We start from the raw sequence: 27,756 nt of genomic DNA on the forward strand, positions 1-27,756 counted from the left end.
TTTATGTCACAGTGTAGAGGGCACGCAGCCGAGAGGGAGCTCATGCTGCACTCTGAAAGGCCACTATTCATTAAGACTCCATCTTGGGGACATAAGAGATGGCCCAGCAATTCCTGGGACTCGCACCACAATAGGTGAAACATGGCTTTACTAGTAGTGCTTAGACCTTCAAAATGCACCCTGTGGCTTACGAGAGCCCCTTCCCCAAAGGTAAGTAAAGAGAGAACATTTTAAAGCAAGACCCTATCTTGGGTGCCAGTGTTTCTAGCCAGTGGAGACAATCCTGCTACTGTCGGGAGCTGAGGACTGGAGGAGCCCACGGTATCCAAAGGTGAGAGGAGACCACCCTGCACGGGTGGAGAAATAAGACACCAACACTGAGAGTTTAGTTCCTCATTATGCCGGCAGGCCAGGAGGTTTATGACCCTCAGCCTTCCAGCCTCCAGTCAGAAGGAACAGAGTGCGTAAGAACAACTCCAGCACCAAAGAGCCAGGCAGGGGAGCCGAGAGACGGTTCTGTTACTGACATTTATTGGTTTCCCATTTTATTAAATGTTTGACCCATTTGCCTCTTCCTTCCTCCGACGGCCTGGCAGGGGCAGGATGGCTCAGTGATAGTGACCTGTGTGTTTTTCTCTGAGTTGTTGGGAGGTGGCTTCTGCCTCCGGTGACCTCAGTCAGCCGACCTTAAAGAACAGCGGGGTCCCAGCATGGCCTACTTGGTGTTTACTGGAAGCTGCTTCCTACCCTAGAGGAAGGGAAGAATTGATTACCTAGTCCTTTGAAATCTCTTCTTTTAAGCCATGGCCCACCTCCAACTGAGGGTTCGCATGTGTATTGTAACTGCTATTCGCAGCTGATTGGGAGACGCAGTTTTGACTAGTGGCTCCAACCTCGTTCCATGATGCTCTGGATGGCCAGTTTGACCCAAGAGTTGATGTTTGTCCGTAACAAAGGCCCAACCTCACAGTTAGCACTAGAGGAAGCCAGGGACTTGTGGAAGTGTTTGATGTTCTACGCTGTTGCCACACGAGACTCTGAGTGTACACACTGCTCCCGGGACAGCAGGCCAAGAGGACAGGGTCCAGTTACATGAGATGAATGACAACTTAAGAAAGGGGATATTTGCTTTGGCTCACATTGTATGAAGATGAGGCCCATCGCAACACGGAATCCGTGGCAGTGAGAATGCACAAGGCTTTCACGTAGCATCCACAGTCAGCAAACAGACCCACACCTCTGTTTCACTCAGGGCTACGAACATCCTGAGTAGGCCGTCCCTTCCCAACAAAACCTCTAAGAAAACATCCCCCACCTCATACACACCCAGAGGCTCATCTTCTGGGTGATTCGAAATCCCATCAAGTTGGAAATCTAGATTAGTCATCGAAGTATGCTACTGGTCTGAAGTGTAAAGGAGTTCAACCACTTCCTAGAATTCAGCTTCCAAAAGAAAAACGAAAATTTAAGGACAGGCATCAGCTCAGTACAGATCAACTGTCACAGTGATAGTTAACACTGGGTTTGTCACAATAAGTCTTTGAGATATGGTGAGTGTTAAGTACTAAATGTGTGTGTGTGTGTGTGTGTGTGTGTGAGAGAGAGAGAGAGAGAGAGAGATGTGTATGTGTGTGCATATATACACACATATTCTCTCACATATTCTGATGTCAAAGGACATCTTTGTGGGCGTGGTTTTTCTTCCTCTTATACCTTTATATAAGCTTTTTGGAGTCAGACTCAGGTCGCCAGGGTTGTGTGGACTGAGCACTTGCACCTGCTGAGCCGTCTTGCCAGCCCCGCAAGGCATATCTCACACCCGACAGGCACTCGCCGACCATGGCAGTTTTACTGGATGGCAAAAAAGCCTAGGGTAAAATAATTCACGTAGTGTTTAAGAGTTCAGGTTATAGAGTTAAGACTCTTGGGATCTGCTTCCTAACTGTGCAGCTTTGGTAAAGTGGAGCCTGTGTTTCCCTCTCTAAAGTGGCTTTACCATACACCTCCTGGGCCCCAGCAGGCTCGGTAAGTGTGACTTGTCAAGTTTTTCTTCTCAGGACAACACACATCTCTCTGGCATCCTCTCTGACTTAGACACCGTAAGAAATAAGGCGGCTCTGTACCCTTTAGCTGAATGTACAAGGGTCCTTCAGCTTGAAGGGACTCAAAACACAGCACAAGTCATGGCTACATTCACAGCTAAATTCGACAGACATCGTTTCAAGTGTGAAAACAGAGGTAAACACAGTCTTCTGAGAGTAGAGGGAAGGGAAAATTTGAGAGGAGAGACTAAAAGAGGAGAGTGCAGTGTTTGTCGATTTCCAGGGTGTATCTAGAATTATAAATGGTTTCAAAGTGCTTGAGGTATTAGTGACTATGGCCAACCAACAGTTCCTCCTAGCCAGTATGAGCTAGCTTCAGCTCACCCTTGGAAAATGTCAGCTTATGAGAAGGCTAGTTAGAGGGGGCTATCCCCAGCCTCGAGTGGTAAAGGAAGAGGCAAGTGGGAGAGGACGAGGAAGAGGCAGGAGGATGGGAGGATAGAAGCATACAGAAGCCATGAGCTCTTTGGCCACAGCAAACAGTACCTTAGGGAAACATTAGGAAACATCTGGAAAGATGGCTGGAGCTCAGAGCATGGTGGACTTCAGGGGTAGCAGAGGCAAGCATAGGGGTTTTAAAAAAAGAAATGGGATACATTTTCAAAGCCCTCTGATTTGGAAAGTGGCACAAAAATAAAAATGGAGTATATCCTATTTCACAAAACATTTATGCATGCAGTTTTTTAAAAAGTTCCCTTTATTCTGACATAAATAAGGGAGAGGGGCACTGCCAGACTCACGGTGGGTTAAATACTAACCTTCCAAAGGCCAGTGCAATGAGTGCCACAGTGGGACCTGATTGGAACAAGTCTGTCTGTCTGTCTTTCCTTTTCCTTCCTTCTCATATATATATGTATGATATATATGTATGTGCATGTGTGTGTACATGTACATGTGTGTATATGTGTTGTACATGTGTGTGCATGTGTATGTGTACATGTGTGCATGTATGTATGATTTATTATGTATATGTGAATGTATGTGAGTGTATATGTGTATGTATGTGTATGAATGTGTGTATGTATATGTGTGTATACATGTGTATATTTATGTGCATATTTGTATGTATATGTATGTGTATATGTGTGTGTGTATGCATGTGTGTGTATGTGCATTTGTGTGTGTGTGTGTGTGTATGTGTGTGCATGTGGAAGGCCAAGGTTGACAACAGAACTCCTCAATTATCTTTCACTTTATTTATTTATATGTTTGTTTATTTATTTTGACACGGGGTCTGTCAATCAAACCCAGAATGCTCCACTAAGGCTAGTCTTCCCTGAACAGCTTGCTCTGACCCCTTTCCTCTTAAGGATAGAACTTCAGGCAGGTTACCATGCACGGCCAGCTTTTATATGAGTTCTGGGATCCAAATTGTGGTCCTTTCACATGGCAAGCATCTTAACCATTAAGCCGTCTTCCTAGGCCCTGGAACAAGACTGGCGCCTGCACGAACTGATGAATGTCCCCCTGAGTCAGAGAGACATGGCCTGTAGGGATAGCTCCATGGTACACTGGAGGCCGTAACCTCCACAAGCCAGGTGACAAGCAGGGGACTGACTCTGCTGAGCATCTTTCCAGACTGGTGAGCTCCTCGAGGACCGTAAGGGACCAATCTACGCCTATCAGTGTACGTCTATCAATCTACATCTACTGTTTAAGGCAATCGACCTGTGGTTCACAGAAGCAGCTCCCAGCAAACGTGCACAATTGGTCAAACAAAGTCAGGCCAGGAAGCATCTAAGGTGGACTTTTCAGTTACTCGACAAAGTTGTCGTTCTAGAATTGGGTCAAGCTAGAATGGAAATCCAAGTCACCTTTTCGGTGTCCCATCTACTGCCACAGAGACGTCTCTTAAACACTAGGCATTCAGATACCATGGAAGCCACCTGAGTGGTTCAGAACGTCACGGTGCAGAAGCAAAGCAGAAGCCCCACCCCCGCACGCACCAGGGAGAGCACAGTCTCCTTGTTCTCGTCATCTCTCCAGGCTCCCATGAAGGGTTATATCCAGACTCTCCCAGTCTGCTAGTGCTGGGTCATATCCACTGGCGTGATGCCACTGCATGGCCTCTGAGCACCTCTGAGTACTTGTGTGTGTCTGTAGGCTGTTTGCTCTGATGACTGGCTGATGGCTGATGGCTGATGTGTCTGACATCCCCCTTCAGCCTTGCCCAGAAAAGGAAAGTCACTTGAGAAACCGAGTGGCTTTTGCCAACACTGAAGGACTTGACAGGCATATCCCCAAGGTTCCTACCATCTTCTGAGGTGTTGAAAAATCCACTGAAACGCCCAAGGCAAGGTCATGTCAAAACACACAGTGAAGTCGGCGCGCCCCAGCACATGTGAGTCAGGCGTGTCCCTGAAGCATTTGCTCCCTGAATTCTGCAGAAGGACTTTGCTTTAGGAGGAGAATAACTTAAACTGAGCCTGAGTCTGCAAAAGCCATTAACAGTGTTATCTTAGCATCTACCAAACTTCTCAAGCTTTTGGGAGGTAAGATGGTGACATTGATCCCTAGCAGGGGGGGGGACAGAGCAACGTAGTGTTAAGCTTCCAGCATTAGAGCATGCTCCAGCCATCCCATTCCAGGGACAGACTGCAAGGCACTGTCTCTCCGCTGCCTACACCCAAAGCAGCCTTATTGATTCTGGTCTAACCACACAGTGTGTAGCCTTTGGCACCATTGGCTCTGGGTGCTGTGGTTTCCTCAGAACAACTGACATTGCTCCTCGGGGCAGAGGTTCTGGAGCATAAACACACAGTGGCTGAGTTTTAAGAGCCAACTGGGATCATAGGGTTCTGAGGAGTTCTTAAGCAATGGGCGTAAGTTCAGGCAGCCCTTGGTGTCCTCTCTCCATGGATCTGTGTTCTAATGGAAGACTTGGCAAGGGGTACGACCTAACACTGGCAGGGAGGTGTCCCAGAGATGTCAGAGCCACGCCCAAAGGAGGAAGCAATGACCAGAGTCCCAGCCTGGTCCCTCCGCTGGATTGTTTCAGTGGAAAACAACCTGGTGTGCTGACTCAGCAGTTTCAGTACCACTGACCTCCCCCACCCCCCACCCCCACCCTACCCCGGTCCTCCATGCCCCATCCCAAGTGAACTGGAAAGGCAAGCTGGAGACTCCTCCTCCTCCTCCTCCTCCTCCTCCTCCCCCTCCTCCTCTTCTTCCTCCTCTTCCTCCTCCTCTTCTTCCTCTTCTTCTTCCTCCTCTCCCTCTCCCTCTCCCTCTCCCTCTCCCTCTCCCTCTCCCTCTCCCTCTCCCCCTCCTCCTCCTCTTCCTCCTCCTCCTCCTCCTCCTCCTCCTCCTCCTTCTTCTTCTTCTTCTTCTTCTGTCATAAATGTCTTTAAAAGCCTTCAAAGAAGAGTGGGCAAAGACAGCCTTGTACTTGGTTTGCTCCTCACCAAAGATAATGAATCCCCCAATGAAGTTGTCACAAAATATTACCAGAAAAATGTTACCAATTCAATCTTGACATTCAAGCTTACCCAATATACATATATACCATATATATACATCACATTTTCTACCTATAATTTAAATTTATATCTATAATTTAAATTGCAGGCAAGTTACCTATAGACTTGGGAGTCTGCAGCGTCCTAATTTATTATTCCTTTCACTCACTCTGTAAGGAAGGGCTCTTAGCAAATTTCCTGTGAGCAGAGTTGAGGGTGAGGAGTCACTCAGAGCCTAGGATGCTGTCCCATCCATCTGGGCTATTCTGAGATATTCCCAAGGGTCTGCAAGGTAACTGTCAACCTCCATTCCACACAGCAGTGGGGCTTGGACTCCCCTACAAGCCAAAGTTACTGTTTGCCTCCAAGAAAACTCATCAAAATGAAGTCTAGGGGAAGAGCAAAAGGCACAAGAGGCATGTTCAGAAAAGGAGCAATTGTAATTTGATCTTGGTTTCAACGCTACCTCAGCAGGCTTTTTCACTTCCAAACCCACTTACTCCTGCATCAGGAATCAATAGTAATAACATGTAGCCACAATGTGCTTGTGAGGATCGATTGATTGCACAGAGTATGTCTCTCTCTCTCTCTCTCTCTCTCTCTCTCTCTCTCTCTCTCTCTCTCTCCCTCCCTCCCTCCCTTCCTCCCTCCCTCCTTGTTCACAGATGTTCTTTGGAGAGCGAGACCAGTGGCCTAATTTCATAACTCCCTAACTCCCCCAAGTTCGGATTTAGCGTTTCACATAAAGACGCTTTCCAGCCACTTAAAATTTGTCCCTGGCACTCTGTTATCTAGGGATATTCGAGGAAAGCCTCTGGCTTATCAGTGTCCTCTCTGACAAACTGGGTCTTGAAAATGTCAAAGCGGAACAGCAATGACTTTGGGCTTTGGAAGGTTCTAGAAGACAAGCCCAAGACAGACAGCTCGAAGGGTTAATTTTTCTTTTTCCCTCAGACTCTCACTGAAAAGGGACCCTCTCCTGTCACTAGACCAATTCAATAGGCGATGAAAGGAAGGACTGGGAAACAGGAACGGAATCTCCGGCTGTGATTGCTTCTGGAGTATTGTGACGTCACAATGTTCCCATCGAGGCCAGAGAGCCTCATCAGTACTGGTTTATCTAAACCTGGGCACTGCTTGGTAACAGGACAGTGAAGAAGAAAAACAAACAAACAAACAAAAATAGAAATATATTCAGGGTGAATATGACTCCTTTATGTTCTTTTTTCCCCCATCTTTGCGGGGTATGTACATCCGCCATTGCTGTTCCTCCTCAGGCGCCATGCGTGTTTGAGATGATGTCTCTGGATGGGTACTGATGCTTGCCTAATTGGCCGGACTGGTTAGCCAATGAGCACTAGGAACCCTCAGGTCTCCGCCTCCTCTGAGATGGGACTGCAGGTGCTCATCACCACATGGGGCTTTTGATGCAAGGACTGAGGCTCAAGTCGGTCCCCTGACTTGTGCAGCGGCAGGTCCTTTCCTGACTGAGCCATCTTCCCCACGCAGGTCTAGTTTGTCATCATTTGAAGCCCCAGCAACAGCACACAGCTGGGCTCGTCTTTCTGCTGTGCAAATGAGGTCTATTTAAAATCGTTCCTACCCACCTCTCTCTTCCCTTCTCTCAAAGCACGTACACGGAGCTGACTGCCTCGGATGTATTTTTGTCCCAACTCAAATTGTTGGATGATAAGATGCAAACTCTGGTTCTAACTCGGGAGGAGAGGCTGCATCTTGTGAAGACGCTCCTCTCCGGCTTTCCGTGGCATTCAAACGTTAGTTCGCAGCCACAGGAAAATAAGACTTGGGGCACCGGGGACACCACTCCCAGGAAGGAAACAGGAAGAGGAGTCGGACTTGAATGACATTTTTCTTATCTTGCAGATGGGTCCTTCAGCTCCTATCAATGGCAGCCTCGACAGCCTCTTAGGATACTGCCTGGGTCTGGGTGGCCTACTAGGGCCTCGTGAAATTGGAACATGCCACTGATAAGGACAGGAAGAACATATCCTTTACAACAGGGAGAAAAGCCAGGGAGGTCAGCTTAAGGGGCAACTCCTGTCAGAGAGAAGGCCCATTCAAAGCACAGGGACGAAAATAGGTCACCTTTTGGCTCGGCGTGAAGTAGGACATCCCCGGCGATGCTTTCAATGGACAAACAAAAGTTACCTCTGTGGAGTTTAACTTGGCCTGGCCAACCGGGAAATGAGATATTTCGCCTTACTTGGAACTGCTGGAGCTCACACAGGGACTTTCTGTGCCTAAAGCACACATTGAAGGAGCTATTACCAAAATAAATAAATTAAATTAATTAATTAATTAATTAAATTAAAACAACAACAAACAGCCAAAGAAGGTGTTAATAAACCTTACACCTTAACTAATGAAGTCATCCAGATGGTTTTTAAATCGCTCATCTAAAGGACTAAGTCAGGAAAACGTGACCATATTCTTACATAGAAACAAGTCGTGTGTTAGCAAGAAACTACGTCTGTCCCACAACACAGCAAGAGAGATTGTCCCTTGGGGTTGTGTGTGTAAATGGGTTTTGTTGCTGCTGCTATTGTGTAAATATCTTTGAACCAAATCTTAATAAGAAAGCCCAGCTCAGGACTGGAGAGGTGGCTCAGCAGTTAAGAGCACCAGCTGTTCCTGCAGATGACCCAGGTTCGAATCCTGGTACCTGTGTGGTGGCTCACAAGCATCTGTAACTCCAGTTCCAAGGCCCCTGGTTCCCATGGATACTGCACATACATGGTACACAGATGTACACACAGGGGAAAAAATACCCAGGCACATAAAATTAAAAAAAAAGGAAAGAAAGAAGAAAGCCTAATACATAAAATCAGAATAAAAGAGGATTTTCATTATTAAAAATACTGCATACAATCCAATTATCCTAGAAGGCTTACGCACTATAAAACTAATTAACGAGAATAATGGTTGCTTTAATTTACCCCATAATTTCAAACTGAACGTTACAGATAATAATTGCCTTATATTTTGCCCCTGCTTTGGCTACAGAGGATTGAAAATTCCCAACACAGGCAAGCAGTTATGAAGAGTAACCACGCCCTTCTCACCCCGCCATGTCAGGAGACTCTTCAATTCACCGTAGATGATAAAAAAAAAAAAAAAAGAGCATAATTTTAACCTAGAGGCCAAAGAGCAGTCAACGAAAGTCGATGCCTGAGGGGTTTTTTGAATGGTAACATTTATATTTTATTATACTTTATATAATAATTTATAAAAGGTCACTTTAAAGCCATAGAAACATCTGTCATCTTGGCTACCTGTTGGTCTCATTGTGAGTCCCCATGGGGCTGTCACCATTAGTGTGATCCTATACCAGTCCCTGCAACACCTTGACCGTCATCAGCCAACATTACCTGTCCTCTGTCATCCTCTGTCCATGTTTCTCTGGAGCTCACACCCTGTCCCCAAGACTCTATTCAAAGACTGTCACCAGCCACCCCAGTCCCCATCTCTAAGATTAGATCTTTGCTTTCTGCCGCCAAGCCTAACATCAGTGTGCTGTCTGGTGGTATTCCCTCTACCACAGACGACAGCCTAGTCCGTGTGCTGATTCGCCTGCTCACATCTTTGACTATCCGCTGTATCCAGAGCTCTCTTTTTTTTTTTTCTAGCCAAAGACCAGGAATTGGTTGATCTCCTTTCTTGAAGCAGCAGATTCCTTAAAAGTCTGGCCTATAAGCACCCCCCCCCCGATAAGTGGATATCAGCTCAGAATACCAAAGAAACAATTCACAGACCACATTAAGCTCAAGAAGAAGGAAGACCAAAGTGCAGATGCTTCAGTCCCTCTTAGAAGGAAGACCAAAATACTCAAAGGAGGAAATATAGGGACAAGGAGTGGAGCAAGGACTGAAGGAAAGGCCATCTAGAGACTGCCCCACCTGGGGATCCATCCCATATGCAGCCACCAATCCCAGTTACTATTGCTGATGCCAAGAAGTGTTTGCTGACAGGAGCCTGATATGGTTGTCTCCTGAGAGGCTTTGGTAGAGCCTTACTGATACAGATGAGGATGCTTGCAGCTAACCATTGGACTGAACAAGGGAACCCCAATGGAGGAGTTGGAGAAAAGACTGAAGGAACTGAAGGAGTTGCAACACCATAGTTAGAACAACATTAACCAACCAAACCCCACCAGAGCTCCCAGAGACTAAACCACCAACCAGTAGGTACACATGGAGGGACCCATGACTCCAGCCACATATGTATTGGAGGATGGCATTGTCTGGCATCAAGAGGCGGTGAAGCCCTTGGCCCTGTGAAGGCTCGATGCCCCAGTGTAGGGGGATGCCAAGGTGTTGAGGTGGGAGTGGGTGGGTGGGAGTAGGAGCCAAGGGGAGGGGGGATTGGAGAGGGGGGAAGGGGATAACATTTGAAATATAAATACAGAAAATAACCAATAGACAAAAAGTTAAAAAAACAAAACAAAACAACTTTTACAGGAGTATTAGATTCCACTTTCAAAGGATAGCCACACGATGTTAAACAACAGAACAGTCTGTCCCGGTGAGCCTTGAAAGCTTTCAGTCTCTAAGTCCGAATGTTAACAGCCGAGCCATCGTTTTCAGGGCTGTCTCTATCTGAAAGGTGTCCACATCTGTAATAAGCCACACACCTGCCTACACTTCCATACTTTCCAAATCCTCTCAGGAGATCTGACAGGGGTTGAGGAAATCTCTCTGGGTCCTGTACTAACTAGAAACGTCCACCTGACAGGCAAACACCCGGGTGTATCACTGGGGATCTTGTAGATCTTACAACCCGAGCTGCTTTCTGTGCCTGATGGGGATCCTTCTTTTTTTTTTTTTTTTCCTTTTCTTTTTTTCGGAGCTGGGGACCGAACCCAGGGCCTTGCGCTTGCTAGGCAAGCGCTCTACCGCTGAGCTAAATCCCCAACCCCGGGATCCTTCTTCTGCTTCCTCACTGTCACCTGCGTCTACCTCTAACTGCCATCCTAGAGCTCCCGTCCTGGAGGATGGCTTCCCCGCTGGCACTAATTAATGAAACATGATGGCATTTCACACTGTTTCCGGAAAGCTTTCTCAGTCTTTCTTTCCTAGCAACTGTAATGTATCCACTTTACGGACTCCGACCTTAATTAACCAAAGAGACCTCACCCTGAACTGCCTCCCAGAGTATGCCATTCCCTCAGAAATCTACCCGAGTCTCTTAGACACACCTGCTTCCGTCTCTATAAAGTTCCCTGGGCTCGTCTTTCTGAAATAGACAACAGCTCCCGGACAAGCGCTTCTGATTTAGGGTCAATGCTTTGAGACCTGAGCCAGAGAGAGCTCAAAGCACAGCTCAGGAATCAACAGTGGATGGCTTCATCCTCACACACCACTCAACACAGAACATTGCAATTCCTCCAGGCAGACCCGGCATGGAAGTCCCCAGCTCCGGGGCTTAGCTGCACACTTCCTCTGCAAATACAAGGGTTTATCTAAAAAAGCCAACCCACGGAACACCTAAGCCGCTAATACATAAGTAATCGCTTGTCTCTAGGAGCAAACCCTTGGGAAGGAGCAGCGGCCTGCCTCCCAGAGGCAGAGACAATGATTCAGCAAGCTGAAGCTGTCAGAGAGGCAGTGTTTAAGACAGCAGGCAACCCTGAAACCCAGAGTCGAAAAGAAACAACCGTTCATGGTCCTCCTTTATGCGATTTAAGGCATAAGAAGGTGACTATGGGGGTGCCCTAATGGAAAAACAACAAAACAAAAGAAACCGTCAAACATATCCAGAAAAGGTAACATCTTCAGGATTGCTCTGCAGAGCGGTGAACACCAAACCCTGCTCTGTCCCGGGTGGAAACAACCAATACTCAATGGTCAGCTGGTTTGTCAGAATTAAAGGTGGTGTTCTGAAGGAGCCCAGGCCCGCTGCTCACAGCGCAACGTGAGCCAGGCATCCCCGTTCCATCAGAGGCACCTTTTTATCTTCCCAAGTCTCCTCACTATCTGTTCGAGAAGTGACATGTTGTCTCTACCTGGGATTGAAGTTAAGACAGGCGGCGTTTCCCAGCCTTTTTGAAGGGTGCTATTTAGAATTTATCCTGCTGTTAGAGTCTACTGTTTGGGATGTCTGGAGAGTGTGCCGGGGTAAGGGGGAGAGACTCGTCCTCCTGTTTAAGAGAGACAGACCCGCATCAGGCATCGGTGCTGACAAAGGAACAGGAAGAAAGGGCTCGAGTTGACTCACAGTTCAGTGGTGTCACCCATCATGAACGGGAAAGCCACAGCAGCCGGAGCCCCACCGAATCCATGTCAGGAAGCAGAAAGATATAGCTTCTAGTGCTTAGCTGGCCTTTTCCTTTATTTTTGGTCCAGGATTCCAGCCTATGAGATGCTGCTGTCCACTGATAAGAGTTAGGTGGGTCTTCTAGAAGATTCCCTCATAGGCCTGCCCAGGGGCTTGTCTTCTAACCGTCATAGCGCTGCATGGCCCGTATCACCTGTAACCCCTACGACTTCCTTACAGTCTCACATAGTCCATGCGATGACATCATCCCCGGAGTGCAGGCGGAACTGCGAGGCTTAAAGTATGGACGGCCGTGGAAATGTCTACTAACTCTTAAGAAGCTATTTATACACATCTTACGGTGCAACACCATAGTAAGTGTGGCTTTAAAATCTGCATCATTCCACGGAGGATCTGATGGGGGGGAATCTTCACAGTTATTTTACGTAAATACTCTCCAAATCCACAGAGGAAAACACTGGAGTCCACTCAACTCAGGGCTCTCGGGAGCCACTGGCCAAAGCAGGCGTGAGCCTGAGGCACAAGGTCCAGAACCTACAAAAGTAGCCCATGCTTGAGAGAGTATGAATCTTTCCTGAATGGTCCCTAGGTTTGATATCCAGTGTCACCCTATAGTCACACGGCTGGATACATCTGAATACGTTGCCTTCAGGCGAAGACCCTGGCTTTTGATCCTTTCTCCTAGGGTGAACATCCTTTCCAAAACACGGAGGTCTGAAGGGAGCCACTCCCGCCAAACCCAAGTATCATCAGCAACCCCCTTAGTTCACATGGCATTCATTACCCTGCTAGACCACAACTAAAATAACATTTCCGATAATATGTTACAGTTATCAAAACTAACACATCTGGGTGAGGATGGTATTTTGAGCACGCAGGCTGATTGCTGACGGATAAGGGGGTGCACACATCTGCCGGGAAGCATTCTGTGTGGTTCTAATGACACAGCATTCACCACAGAGACAGTAACAAAAAGACAAGTTCAAGACTGCCAGACAAAAGAGATGGGAGGGGTGGATAAGGCGAGGCAGCTAGAGGAGCTCTCTTCAGTAAGATACTGCCATGGGGCAAACACGTTGTTGGTCCCTGTGCCAGTCACGGGCTTCAGGGATGACAGTTATGTGCAGACACATAAACATGACAGAGGTAGGGACTCTGGCCCAAGTGTTTAAAGTAAATTCTATCCATCTACAACACAATTTGTCGAGCTTCCCAGTCTGAATGTACATCCCGTGAAGATCTACAGCGGGACTGACCTCCAGGAAGGCCAACTGCGGACTCTGGGACAGGTTAATAACAAGCTAAGTCTAACAACAGCCAGTTGTGATCAGGGTAAGCTGTGGGAGTGACTCCCTCGTAGGCTGGGACGGGCAAGGTCGAGAATCACACAATCAAATAGAAATTCACACATCTGACTCCCGACAGAGGAGAGGGGTTGGGTGAAAATTACCTCTTCTCACACAATTCCCTCTGGCCTGATCACCAAGAAATCAGAGGATAAAAGGGCTGCTGCTCCTGTGGCAAGAACTTGGTCTGAGGAGGGTGGTGAAGAGAGGGGAGGCTCACAACAGTACTTCACAAGGGCATCATGGGACAGTTTAGTTAAGGACCAGTGCTTCCCACAATTGGAAGGCCATGAAATACCTTTCCAGGCTATTCTGTTGACACTTCGACAACCTTACACACACACACACACACACACACACACACACACACACACACACACACCCCAAACAAGCTGATATTTACACCTTGGTACACACGTAGACTATAAAGACACCCCCCACCTCTCCCCATCAATCAAACTCTCTTCAAGAAGGCCATGGCTTCTCTTGGGAAGGTTGGTGATATTTGGACTCACAGGAGACAATCGCAGTTGCCATTTGGTACAAACCCCTGAGGGTTTTTTCTCTGAAAAAAAAAAACTGTGAATACACCCTCCGCACGCTAAACACTGCTCCCTCACAGGGGACACCTGCCGCTGTCTACCCATACTCTCTAGGGAGCCACCGTCTCTCAAAGACCCGGAACCACTCAATAGTTTTCATCATATTCTCCCCGAATTTCTATTTTCCCATGCTGTACCCCAAGAAGGAAATTATAGCTTCGTGTAATAAGCTGCTGCTGCTTGTTTTGGGGTGTAACTAGGATCCTCACTCAGGCCAGATAAGCCATCTATCACTGAGCCTTCTCCTCAGCCCGTGCCTGGCTGCTGGTTTCTGATCAGGTTTATAACTGATCAGCAAAGCAAAATCAGTGAGTTTTCTGCCTCAGATGCACAGCGAATCCCCTTGGAAGGAGATTTTATTTCAACATACCGAACCTGGGCTTCCGTCCCCAGAGACTCCGATTTAATTGGCTGGCACGGTGCCTCGGTAGGGACATTTTCCAAAGGCCCCCTCAGGTGCCTACCAGCCGAAGATAACGTAGAAACAGAGCCAAAAAAAAAAAAAAAAAAATCTGTTCTATACGAGGGCCTCACGTCTACAGCCAAGCCTCTCTTTCTCCTTCTGAACTTGCTTGGCTTTCCAGGCCTGTTCCTCATGTGCCGGCCATTCCCTGGCTTACCTTCCCAGCACCGTCAAGGTAAGTCTTGCCAGTGTGTAGCCATCTGCTCAGATCTGAAGGATTGTGGGAGCCCGAAGCACTGAGTCAATTCTCACATGCATGCTGGGTCATAGGTCCTCCTGCCCTATGCCCCGGCGCTCTCCCTAGACTAACAGAATCTAGAATGGATTTTATACCTGTGTCACAAATGCAGAATGTGGACCCACAATTTAAAAACACAGTCAGTGCTGGTAAGAATAGCCCTCTGCAAAAAAAAAACAAAACAAAACAAAAACAACAACAACAACAAAAAAAAAAAAAAACAAAAGGGGGCTGGAGAGATGGCTCAGTGGTTAGGAGCACTGACTGCTCTTCCAGAGGTCCTGAGTTCAAATCCCAGCAACCACATGGTGGCTCACAACCATCTGTAATGAGATCTGATGCCCTCTTCTGGTGTGTCTGAAGACAGCTACAGTGTACTCATATATAATGAATAAATATATTAAAAAAAAAAAAAGAATAGCCCTCTGCCTGTTCCAGCGTATTCAGTATCTGGAAATCGCCAAGCCAGACGCTACCTCTGTCTGGCTTTCCAAGGCCAACTTCCCAAAGCTCTATTTTGTCTTCTGACTGCGTTTCTATGGTAAAGGAAGATTCCCGTGCATTGAAAAAAAAATTTACTGCAGAGACCCCTGTGAGGATTTTTCCTAATGAGTTATAAAATCCCAGGAGGTGTCTGGAAGAATATCACCCCTGGGTGCACCCAGGGGACCAACCCTGAATTCCTGAACCCTGTTAGACCGTGGAAATTCTTATGCGCATTGTACAACAAAGCGCCACTTAGCGCTTCGAGCTGCTTGAAACGAGGGGTACATTTATGCATCCACATTCAGCAATGAGCACAAGTGAACATACCCCTGATAGTCTCACCTTACTATGGCCATCTCATGAGAAACAGCTGCATGAGAAGAGGGAAATTCTCCACTTCCCTTCAAGAGGAGGAAGTCTCTCCAGCACAACAGGGTGGTGAGATAGAGGCTGGGGACCTGGGAGGCTGGGAGGCTGAGGGGCTGGACACCTTGGCCACCTAAGCCAAACACTTCTCTAATCTTTCCTTCATCAGAAGAAGAGTGAAGAAAAAAAAATCTCCCTGGAATTTTAGGACTTGACGGTAAAACTTGACCAAATGTTTTCATAATGGAAACGCTCCTGAGGGAAACCAAAATGAGAGAGGACTTAGAGGGCCGTGCCACCTGGAAGACTGGTGAAGTTCGATCGTCCTGCTGGCTCTAATGGAATCAACTGTTGAGGAGAACTGGGGCCATCCTGGAGAGCTTTCATGCAGTTCTTCTGTGACAGGCATTCTGGGACTACTCAACAGCAGAGATGGGAGGTATTAAAGCTGAGGGCTCTTTCTCCTCCACCATACCACAGGGCACACCCTGTGGCCTTTGGTTTTCTTCACACTTCTGTAATTACATCATAAGAGGGTCTCTTTATACTGAAGACATAACGCTAAGTACACTAAGATTGAACGGGTTGAAGGACGGATGATCCAGAGACCACCGCAGTTGTCTTGGTTCTGGAAGGGCTAGCTTAGGACCCTAAGGGATGGGCAGTTGATTATCTTTTCTGAGTTCGATTCTGATAGCTCAAGATTTTTTTGGCTCATGATGTTTTCCCAACATTGGCTAAGAAAGAAAGGCAAGCCTTACTGATCCCTCCGCAGGCCAGTATAGCCTCTCCATTGCTGTTTGGATCATCCACACCCATTTTCCCCTTAACAACTTAGGCCCACAGCAGACAATCACAGAGCAAAGCAACGGGCCGGAACCACGGGGGCAACTCGGGGTAACCCTAGTCTGCGCGGACAGTGATTGCTCTAAGTAGGAAGTTCAAGGAGCAAGGGTCTAATGAACCAATTTGGGCATTCATCTAGTTCTCTTTACTGCCTCCTCAGAATTCTGTCTGTGAGAATGAGATAGTCCCTCTCGCCTCACGGACATCGAAACAAGGACCGTGCTTCCCCCTAAATTGTTATTCATGCTATAAGAAGCTGTCAGTCACACTCAGCAGAGCAGGTGAGGCGAGCGCCCTGTGTCAAGGATGCTGCCATGGGTTGCACAGGAGAAACACTACAGATTTGGTAAGTAGATAACTCACTGAGTGGTATAAATCTGACTGTAGACTTACACCACATTCTAAAATACGTAGCATTCCTTTTAGACATGAGCAACCTCTCTTGTATGTTGAACTTTGGGAAGCAACTTCACAACGTGGGAAGCAAGAGCATTGGCCTGGAGCAGCCCAACCCCGGCAGCTGCCGACAAGATACAATGTAATGTATCATAAGCAAGAGAAGCCACAACAGAAGACATTGTTAACACACCTGAATGTCCAATGACACAAAAGATGCTCGCAAAAATAATACTGAGGAGTGAAATTCCCAAATAGGATTCCAGTTTTGCAGCACCTCCAGATTTGTCTATACATACCACAGACATCCATACTCCTGTTACTCGAATGGAAAAACATTCTAAAATGAAATACTCCAATCTGCCTCAAGAATGATTTCTATCTAAGGGCAAGACCATGCATGTTCCGTATTTTATTTTCATGAAGACAGACTAAGTCCCCTTTCTCCCAGCTTCCATTTTCCAGATAGGCATGTGCTCTTTGTCTATACAGATTAGGTCGGAATGCAAACGTGTGCCTTCTGCATTGACTAACATAGTCCAGGATACCCAACTGATGTCACCAGACGGGACCGTACGCTGACCACACCCAAAACTGTGACAATCCATTTAAGAATGGGTATGACCTTCCCATGATCACCCGGAATCACCAAGCCATCAACTTGACTGAATGGATGACTTTGGTGACTTCTTGACCTCAAGTTCACACGCCATCATGCCAGAGGGCAAGATGTCTGTAGTCTTTAAAACCCATGTTTACATGCGGACGTCTTCCTTGAGTCAGCAGAGACTAGGGAGGGAGGGAGCAGCAGAGACATAATGCATTTCCTGCTCCTCTGAAAACAGAGACCTGTGCTGCACACAATACACGGAGTCTAAGTGAACTTTAAAACGGATGTGACATAGTAGTTTCAACCGTGCTACAGTTGGGGACCGACAGAAATTCAGTACCCTTTGGGAGATTATAAAAGTGCTGGAGAGAGGGGGAGGGAGAGAGGCCTTAGTAGGTAAGAGTGCTTCTTGTTCTTCCAAGGGACCTGGGGTCTGTTCCCAGCATCCTTGTCAGCAGAGACTCAAGGTGACTCACAGCACCTGTACGCATGTTGTATGCACACACATGTACACAAACATAAGTCGAAAGGGAAGAAAACCCACATTACCAGAGACACAGGTGGGGTCGGGAAGACTACTTTTGTGGGAACAGGGGTGTCTACAGGCCAACTAATGCCAGAGGGGAGGGCCAGCATTTCTTTCACTTCTGTCCCTCAGAAGAGGATGAAGTCAAAGAGAGCCAGTGAGTGAGAGGCGGTCAGTGTCCACCCAAAAGCTAGCCTGCGAGAGATAGGAATGGTGGATGCAACTGAAAAGACCATTTCTCAACTTCATATGCATAACATTAGGGATATATCCTGTGGGAGTGTGAGGGCCGATCACAGGGTCTACAGATTCCTGCTTTGGCCTAGACTATTAAAAAAAAAAAACTTTTAAAATCAATAACCTACCTGAATAAGACTCTCTGTATGTTATAGGTATCGGAGTATCTGGTATAAATGTAAAATCTATAAGTATGCAATTATATGTTTTAAAAGATTACATTATCACCTTGAGATGGGGAAGCCTCTCTTTCCTCTCTCCCTTTTTTCTCCACCCTTTCACTCCTTCCTCTAATATTCTTCTTACTTGTTGGAAAAAATATACACATTGATATGTAATTCGACTCTGTAACTTCTTATAACTAAAACTATCTGAAAGAGAACTCCTCTCTGGTCTCACATAGCCCCAAGCTTCCAGTCTGACCTACTGAAAGTATACGTTACTCAGGAGCTGCCACTGAAGTCGACTTAAAAAAAAAAATCAAATAAAAAAAAGCCCTCACAAAACTAGAGGCAGATTGAAAATAGCAGGGCTGGAGAGACAGCTCAGTATTTAAGAGCACCGGCTGCTTTTCCCGAGGACCCAGGTGAATTCCCAACATCCACGGGGCAGCTCACAACTGTCCGTAACTCTAGCGCCAGGGGATCCAACCCCCTCACACGGACACACACGCAGGCAAAACACCAATGCACTTGAAAAAAATAATAAATCATTAAAAAAATAAGAGAAGAAAGTAGCGAGCACAGTGTAGTCACCCACATGTCCTATGCCAAAGGACAGTGACACCCAGGCGACCTCAACGTCAATCATGAGAGAAAATGGCCACCTACCAACAGAATCCTCGGGGAAAGACACACACGTGACCAACTGCAGCAGGCCAAGCAGCTGGGCTGCATGGCCACTTTATATAAACCCAAGCTGAAAATATTAACCGCTGTAACCATGGTTACTGATTAGAGATAAGAGCGTCTTTTTTTTTTTTTTTTTTTTTTGGTTCTTTTTTTCGGAGCTGGGGACCGAACCCAGGGCCTTGCGCTTCCTAGGTAAGCGCTCTACCACTGAGCTAAATCCCCAGCCCCAAGAGCGTCTTTTTATTTTATTTTTTTCTTTTTTGCCTGTGTTCTGACTTCAGTGTCCCATGAGCTGTCTAAACCTGTTCTGGCCTTGTTCCAGAATCAAGAAGAGGTCTCACCCATTTAAGACAGAAAGTGTTTTTATTCCTGTACTGTGTACATTTCTCCCCCTCCTATCCCAAGCGAATGCATTTGAACAAATCCCTCTGGAGAGGGCCTGCAGAGTCATTTACATACGAAGCCTTCACACTCACAGTGGAGCCTTGTCGAAATTTCTTTTTTCCTCACCGAAGACAGAAATTTCAGCAAGCGACCAACATTCCTAGTTACATGCTGAGAATGTCTTCAGTCCTCCGAGATTCTACCCATACACCATCAAAATGCCTGGGCACATCTTGTCCCCACCTTCCCAACCCGCTTCTGGCATGATTTACTTTTGCTACGATTTGGTTCCATAGCAACCAAGGAAGGCAACAGGCCTGCAGTTCGGCGCATCAATGGCATTTTTAAAGTTGGAGTTTTATAAAACCAAGACTGCCTCTCAGCCTCACCCCAGAGAGGAAAGATAAAAGGAACAATGGAACAAAGCTAAGAAAAGGAAAACGAAAAACATGCAGGTTCCGGGTGTGGGCTTGTAGTTTTGAGCGGAAGCTGTGCGTGTCTTTACTAGGCTTAATGAATGTCCTTTAAAAATGGATTTTACCGGCTGGGCAGTGATGACTCCCACCTTTAATAACACTTGGGAGGCGGAGGCAGGCTGATCTATGTGAATTCGAGGCTAGCCTGGTCTACAAAGCCAGTTCTAGGACAGCCGAGACTGTTACACAGAGAAACCCTGTCTCAGAACCAAAACCAAAACAAACCAAAGAAACAGAAAGGACATACCTGAACCTCCGAATTCGGACTCCAGAATGAGTTCAGTCAGGTAAAAGGAAGGGAGGGAGGGAAACAGGGTTTGCAGAAGAGAGGGGTAGCTTTGAGACCCCCACAGTGCTGAAATTAGAGACAGTGGGGACATCCTGATGATGTCACTTACATTCTTATTGGCTCGATGGCAACATGATTCTCCTGGGCATCACTAACTTCCTACTCGAAATAACTAAGTAGTTTGACTGATTGAACCTGGAGAATGATTAACAGTCAGAATTACACGGAGACTGTCCCAGATAAAACAGAGTTTCATTTAAAACATCGAAGTCCTACCCGTGGCTAACCTGCTTTTTTTCACTACACTGCACTGCCAAAAGGTATGTGTATGTTCTCGTTATATGCTTTCCATGAAGCTTACAGAGGTGACTTCCATACTGGCAGTAAGAGTATTATTGAAGTGACAGCCAACCATTAGGTATAAGTCACCTTGATAGCAAAACGAGTATTTTGTGGAACCTTTCAGCCTGTTACTCAATGAACCTTCTTGGGATGCAGCAGAAACAGGGAGTCACAGCTGAATTCAAAGGAACATGTGTGTGTGTGCCTGTGTGCATGTGCTCATGTACACGCATACACACACACACACACACACACATACACACACACACACATACACACACACACACACACAAGAGCCATGAAAGGCCATTACCAGTAATAAGAACACTACGACACTGAATTTAGCTCAAACATGGTCATCTAATATAAAAGAATAATAATAATTTTAAAAATCAATGTAGAAAGCCCAAGAACTCATCACGCAAAAATCATCAAAAATGAATCGAGTCAGTAAAGACAGTGGGGGTGATTGTTTGGAAAAAACCACAGGGAAAACTGGCTTCCTGTTTTGTTTGTTTCTTTTTCTTTCCTCACTGTACAGAGAATGAAGCGAAGGCAGAGGCTGGCAGGAGACTGACTGAAGTGTCCATGGAAAGGAAAGTCTGGGACAAGACAAAGGCAGGTGGCCATGCATTGGTCAGAACACAAACACGGAATCAGCTGTCACCAGTCACTCATAGGAATGTACTTTAATGGGACATGAAATTCCAGTGGTGACTTGGGGAAGGCTGCCAGGGGGGAATGGACTCCCTAGCAGAGAAATGTGCACTGTTGCTGTGAGGAGACATGAGGGAAACACTGGAGGAGAGAGCCGCTAGCCCAGGACACTCCAAGCAAGCACACTTGAGCCTGTCTTCCTTCTGGTCCGCTGGGGTCCTGCAGGTGACAATGGAGTCCAGACTGCAGAAATCTGCCGTTTCTGACTCTCGCTGACAGTGTTTATAAGAGCCACATCCTTTTCATCGATGCTGAAAAAGATCTGCGGATTTTTCAGTATACATGGGAGGGTTTTACGTCACAGTAGAGATGAGAACCGTACAGAGTGGCGAATGAGGCGTCGTGAAGTCGCTGCCGTAACTCCATTTCAAAACTGACAGCGAAGTTTTCAATTGACTTGAGATGGAATTAACGATGAATATCTCTCCGAGCCCGTTTTTCAAGACAGGGTTCCTCTGTGTAGCCCTGGCTGCCCTGGAATTTGCTCTATACACCAGGCTGGCCCTGAAATCAGAGATCCATCTGCCTCTGCCTTCTGAGTGCTAAGAGCAAAGGTGTGCACCATTACTGCCCTGCTTACTCACCTTTTAATGACATGAGAAAAATCACATCTGAGAATGAAGAAAGACAGGGTACAGATATACATCCCTGCTTCTTTAACCTGCCTTGACGAATAGCTCTGCTAATCGCTCAGTGCACATAAAGAAAATAAAGGGGGTAAATGTCTTTATGAGCGAATCACTTCCCATCCCGTCGAGCCCCTTTTGCTAAACGAGGCAAAATAGACCTTTGGGCAGATCATATGTAACCCAACCTCCAAGTCTGCTCCCACCTCAGCTTGTAAATTTGCTTCGTAGACCACGTCAATAGCAATGTTGTTGAGCACCCAAGCCGTTGGCCTTTGAGATGCTGTCCCTTGTTTATTCATGTGTTACTGTGAAGTTTTCCTTTAAAGGTTAAAGTGACCTTCCTTGCCTAGGCAACAGAAGGTACTGTTTGCCAAAAAACATACAGCCAGTAATTTCCTGCAACACGCTGGTGTTTCTGTTATGTCCAGCCCCAGGGGTGAAGCTTTATGGAATCTTCCTGAAGGGCAGGCATAAGGGAACAGCGAGCCTGGTCCCAGAAATGATATCATCAGACCTGAGCCCTTGTCCTAGCAGTAATGTCATCAGACCTGTCACCATGGCAATACCCAGACCTCTGGCACTTCATCTGCTGCCTGGCATTGGAGCAACACTCCTTGGATCCATTGGCTACACACACAAGTTGCATCCTTGAATGTCCTGTCACAAAGGCCATGATGTAGTTCTAGTGTAGGTGTAAAATGTACTGTTTGGTGTTCCAGGACCTGCAGAACCTTAGGGTTTTTTCAGAAGTTGGATTAAAGAAGGAAACACACACCCTTCTGAGATGTTCCCTCAAGCATGCTCATCCCAGAGGCAATGGCGGACACCGTGAAATCCTAGCATTTTCCAGAAGCAGGAGTCAGGCTATGGTCTTGGCGCCGACTCCCTTCCCTGTTCTTCATGCTGTGTTCGCCTCCCACTCCCCATATTGTCTCTGATTATGAAAACCAAGCCTTCTGCCATCTGCCTGTGTTCCCCCATTCCCAACTCCAACCCAGAAGCCTTAGACAGACTTCGATACTGGACCGCAGGATTCTGCACCACTACCTGTCCTGAACCCTTCCTTTGCAACATGTGACACTGGTAGCTAGAACACTTTCAGTGCCTGAGACCAGCGAGATGATCCTGGCTTTCCTGATTCCCTCAACATTTAATCGAAACACATCTTCTAATCCTCAAAATTTAATTGAAGCACATCTAATTCTGAAGGATAAAACTGCCAACATAACTGTATATTTGTGTGTGTGTGTGTGTGCGCATGTGTGTGTCTGTTGGGGGGCGGTAAAGATCCTTATTGCATCCGCACATGTGTTCAGATATGATCCACATAAATACAGCACCCTTCGCCAACACCCATTTTCTCTAGTAAATTCGAAAAAGAAAGAGGAAAAGAAAAAGAAAATCCTGAAGACTTTTATCCAAAAAATTCAGACCCTAAGGCCAAAAAGAATATTCAGGAGTATTTACTGAACCAAAACCATGAAGAAAAAAAATCAAAAAACAAACAAACAAATGCAGTGTGTCAAAGGAAGGACCTGGCGCAGCATAGTCTGTGATGCCTACAACTGTGCTCAGTTTGCCATCATTGTCATCGTCATCGTCATCGTCATCGTCATCGTCATCGTCATCATCCTATTTAATCCCTCCGGCAACTTAAAAGAGGTTTTCACTTGAAAATTGTAAATAAATGAGCTGAAAGTCGGTAAGACTGTTTATCTTGCTAGTTCTGAAAACCAGTAAGTGGCTGAGTCGGTCCGTTCAACTTGACACTAAAGTCATCTGGGAAGATGGACATCAAATGGGAAAATGTTTCTATCAGATTGGCCCATGTGCAAGCAAGCCTGTGTGACATTTCATAGATTAACGACTGCTGTGGGAGGGCCCAGCCCACTGTGAGTGGCCCCACCCCAGGACAGGCGGTCCTAGATTGTATCAGAGCTGTGAGAAACATTGTTCTTCTATGAACTCTGTGAGGCAGGTGGTCCTGGATTGTATCAGAGCAGCCTGACCAGGCTGTGAGAAACATCGTTCTTCTATGGTCTCTGTATCAGCTTCTGCCTCCAGGTTCCTGCTTGAGTTCCTGTCCTGGCTTCCTTCAGTGACGAACTTTGACATGGATATTTAAGATAAACTCTTCTGCTAGTTGCCAAGAGAAAGCAAACTGGAATAGCGGTTGAGCAGGGAGTGAAAGGGAGTTGTGGTTGAAAACAGGCTTTGTAGCACCAGAAAAATGCTTATTCTTGAAACAGGAAACTGAGGATCCACAGTAAGCTGATAAACTCCTGACTACAACCCGTCTTTGGCAAAAATTAATTCTAAACTAAACAAGACACCAACATTCCCCAAATACCTTTACACACAGTGTCTTGTGTGACCCTCACTATGTAGGTGGCCTTCCCATCCAAGGGTGAGCTTGTGGAGAACAGGATGTGCCTCTTCCCCTACTGGCTTTCTTTCTCTTTCTCCACAATCATTCCTTAAAAGACTGGGGAAGATAACGGAGCAGAACATTGATTTGGTGGGCTCTGTTTGGCTCTTATATCCCATGTACAGAAGCTACTCAGTTGTCTTCTGATTTGACAGCGATCTAAAAATAACACAGAACTGATTTTGGAGGCCTATACCCCAATGGCATGATGGTTTAGAGGTCTAAGTAGTGTCTCCTGACTTCTTCCTTCAGCCCTGGAAACCTTCTAGGTACCTCTCACCAGAGATCCAGGTAAGTGAAACCTCCTTCTGCTCATCTATCCTCGGGACCAAGATGTCAGGGAAAGATAGAAGCGAGGAGAGAATTCATGGTTAGATGCCAAAGCTCAGGATCAAATAAGACTTTTTCAAAGGCATCTGTGGTGGGTGAAGTCAGAAGAGAGCTAAGCAAAACAAAACGTCAGGGAGGGTAGAGAAGATGTTTGTCCCAGAAAGGCTTACAAATCAGAGGCCATGATGCCAGTGATGACTTCTCGGGTTAAAAAATAAAAGACAGCCAGGTGAGCATATATACATTATCCGGACTGAACTCTGGCTCTCATAACTGGGGAAATTCAGGTGAGTGGGGAATTGGACAGCGCTGAAAGACTTTTCAGATTAAATAGTGGGAACTCTTGGAGCTTATGGCCCTGAGTCCTCATCTTTCTGAGATGCATGCTAGAGTACTTGTGAGTACTAGGATGGGTGGGGTCTGCACTAGGATGGGTGGGGTCTGCACTAGGATGGGTGGAGTCTGCACTAGGATGGGTGGGGTCTGCACTAGGATAGGTGGAGTCTGCACTAGGATGGGTGGGGTCTGCACTAGGATGGGTGGAGTCTGCACTAGGATGGGTGGGGTCTGCACTAGGATGGGTGGAGTCTGCACTAGGATGGGTGGAGTTGGCACTCATGTACTTTATAGGAAGAGACAGGTTAAAAAGATGAAATGAGTGATGGGCAGCACACACTGGGTGTGGCACTGACACAGATGATACTGATCGTTGGTTTGTTATCAAAGATGAATAGCAATTAAATGTCAGAAGGGCCGGTTTCCTTTCCCTACAATAGACTTGCCCTCACATGCATGCCTGTAGTTAAAGTGTGTTAACACCTTTTTATATTCCTAAACTTGACCTTTTCTATAACTATCATTGCCGATTTAAGTAAATCTTGGGACAGGTCTCATAAAAGATCAAAGGAACTTAATAATTGTCACAGGCTTTATAATAGATATCACACCGGACTCCATCCAGAACAAGGAGGTCACCGGAATGGACTGAAATGAACTTCCAACTGTCCAAAGTCTGGCAAGTCAGGCGGAAGTCCCGAGTCTCGACACTGGATCCTATCTCGTGCCACCTGAGGTTTCGCGGTCCGAAAGCTGCAGACCCTGACACCTGTTGCTCCTCATATTGACACCTGTCCCGGAACCCAGCGCTGACCACAGAATATGACACCTTCAATCTTAGGAAGGTTCCGGGTTTCAGCAACCTTGACTGACAACAGATCAGCGAAGAGCAGTCTATTTCTGGCCTTTTTCATCGGATGTGAGGGAAGCTACACAAGCAGGCAGGGAATTTCAGAATCATGCCCAGTCATGTGGAAGGGACTGTCCTCAGGACAGAGTTTAACAAGGTGGTCAGGCTAGTATATGGAAGTATTAGATGAAATCCTGGGGCCAGCAACCTGCGACACAGATTCCCTAAGAGTGGAGGAAGGAGGCAGGACAGATCCTGATAATCTCCCCAGAGCAGAGCTCTCTGGGGTAGGTTCAATGTCCACAGCTTCAAGTTCTCAGTGCCCTTGAAATGAGTCTCTGCCCTGATTTATAATTAGCCAAGTGAGCCTGGGGCTTCCTGAGTCACAGTACATTCCAGCTTTTAGACAGCACTGGGGACACTCAGCGTGTTTGCTGAGCACTATTGACAACGTGTGACAATCTGAAAATGTGGACACAAATGGTCCATGGGGGACGGGCTTGTGTGCACAGCTATGGATGTTAAAGCAGTCTACTTGGGACCCTGGCTCCCGTGAGATAAACAGAGACAATAAGGAGAATTACGAGAATGTAAAATGCAGAAGGAAAAAGGAAGGGTATGAGTCAGGGAACCGGGAAGAGGATCCAGTAGAATGAGGACCAATTTAGAAAGCAAAAGACTCAAAAGAATGAGATTCCCTGCCTCAGGAACCCATGCTTCAAGAGCACCAACTGGCAGGAGGCTTAGCCACACCCTCCTGGGTACCTTCCAACTGGAGCTCCTGGCAGAGACAAGGAAGTGAAGAGACAGCCAGATGATTCCTTCATAGGATCCCAAGCTTGACTAACCAGTACAAAGGACAGTCCACACCAGTGCCTGGTAATGCTAACTCAAACGTTAAGCCCTGGTTAAGAGGTGTGGCTAGTTGCAGAACAAGGGTGTGGCCAGGCTTTCTAACATGAAGCCTTTCAAATGGAAAACTTAGATCATATTCAAATCCACCTGCAGTCGATATTTTAGTCTTTCAAATGTCCAGTCTGGTAGTGGCAGTAGTGTTTTAATCCCAGCACTCGGGAGGAGGAGCTCTGAGTTCAAGGTTAGCCTGCAGTACACAGCAAGTTCCAGGACAGCCAGGGCTACATGGAGAAAATCTGTTTCAAACACTCCCTCAAAGGAAAAAAGTCCTTCAAAGACATTAGTGTAGGGAAGGGGCTTGAGGGGAGAGGTTAAAGCAGGAGGGAGATGGGGAAAAAAAAACTATGTGTGTGTATGTGTGTGTGTGTGTGTTTGTGTATATACATATATATATACACACACACATATATATGTACATATATATGAGATTCTCAAAGAATAAATTTAATTAAAAAAAACCTCTCTGCTCCACAGACTCATCATAAGAAATAAAATAATAATATATTATAAAAGAAATTAATTCTAAAACTGCTTATTTATACTTTCATAGAAACACCAGGACATACGTTCTCCCACACTTTCTATAGCATATATGAGGAAAACTTTCAAAAGACCTTTTAAAATGACATTTTGCTTATTTTCTTGAAAGACAATTTATAGATGTTAAGGCTTTTGTCACTCCACCCTGGGATTCTAAGAGTCACATTCAGGTCACTAGGCTGGGTGCTAGGGGCTTTTACAGGCTGTACTATCTCACTTGCCTTCAAATGACACTTGTAGATATTGTGGGCGTTGGCCTATGCCACTGTATGTGACTTAATGAGGGGGGAGCCTTCTGAGATGGTGTCCTCAGACCCTGTTGTCATTGTGCCAGCAGCAAAGCTCAGATACCACCATTGTGCAGACAACATAGCCCTTTACACTCCTGTTGTAGACATTTTAATCCCAATCCAGGATTTCTCCCAGATAAAAGACACACACAACCTTTATATTCATAATAAGCTTTAATCAGCACTTGGGCTAGATAGATATCTACCCTCTATGCTATTAGAATCTACTTTCCTATCGATAACCCCGAGTTATTACTGTGTTTCATCTGGGCTGCTCTTAATTCCAATTGGCCAGCCCTCAGGGCTGCTTTTTTTCATGACTCACCTAACTCCATGGCTGCTTCTCCTCCTTCACCTCCTTCTCCTTTTCATGGTTCTCCTCTGATCCTCAAGCCTGGAAATCTTAAAC

General features: G+C 46.4%; 1 protein-coding gene across 9 annotated transcripts in view; it reads right to left on the reverse strand.

The window, feature by feature from the left end:
• Ank3 (ankyrin 3) overlaps window positions 1-27,756 on the reverse strand; it is a 624,211-nt gene that overhangs the window by 380,286 nt on the left and 216,169 nt on the right. The gene's annotated exons all lie outside the window — the stretch shown is intronic.

Source organism: Rattus norvegicus, chromosome 20 (assembly GCF_021556685.1).
Source record: "Rattus norvegicus strain SHRSP/BbbUtx chromosome 20, alternate assembly SHRSP_T2T, whole genome shotgun sequence".
NCBI classification, from domain to species: Eukaryota; Metazoa; Chordata; class Mammalia; order Rodentia; family Muridae; genus Rattus; species Rattus norvegicus.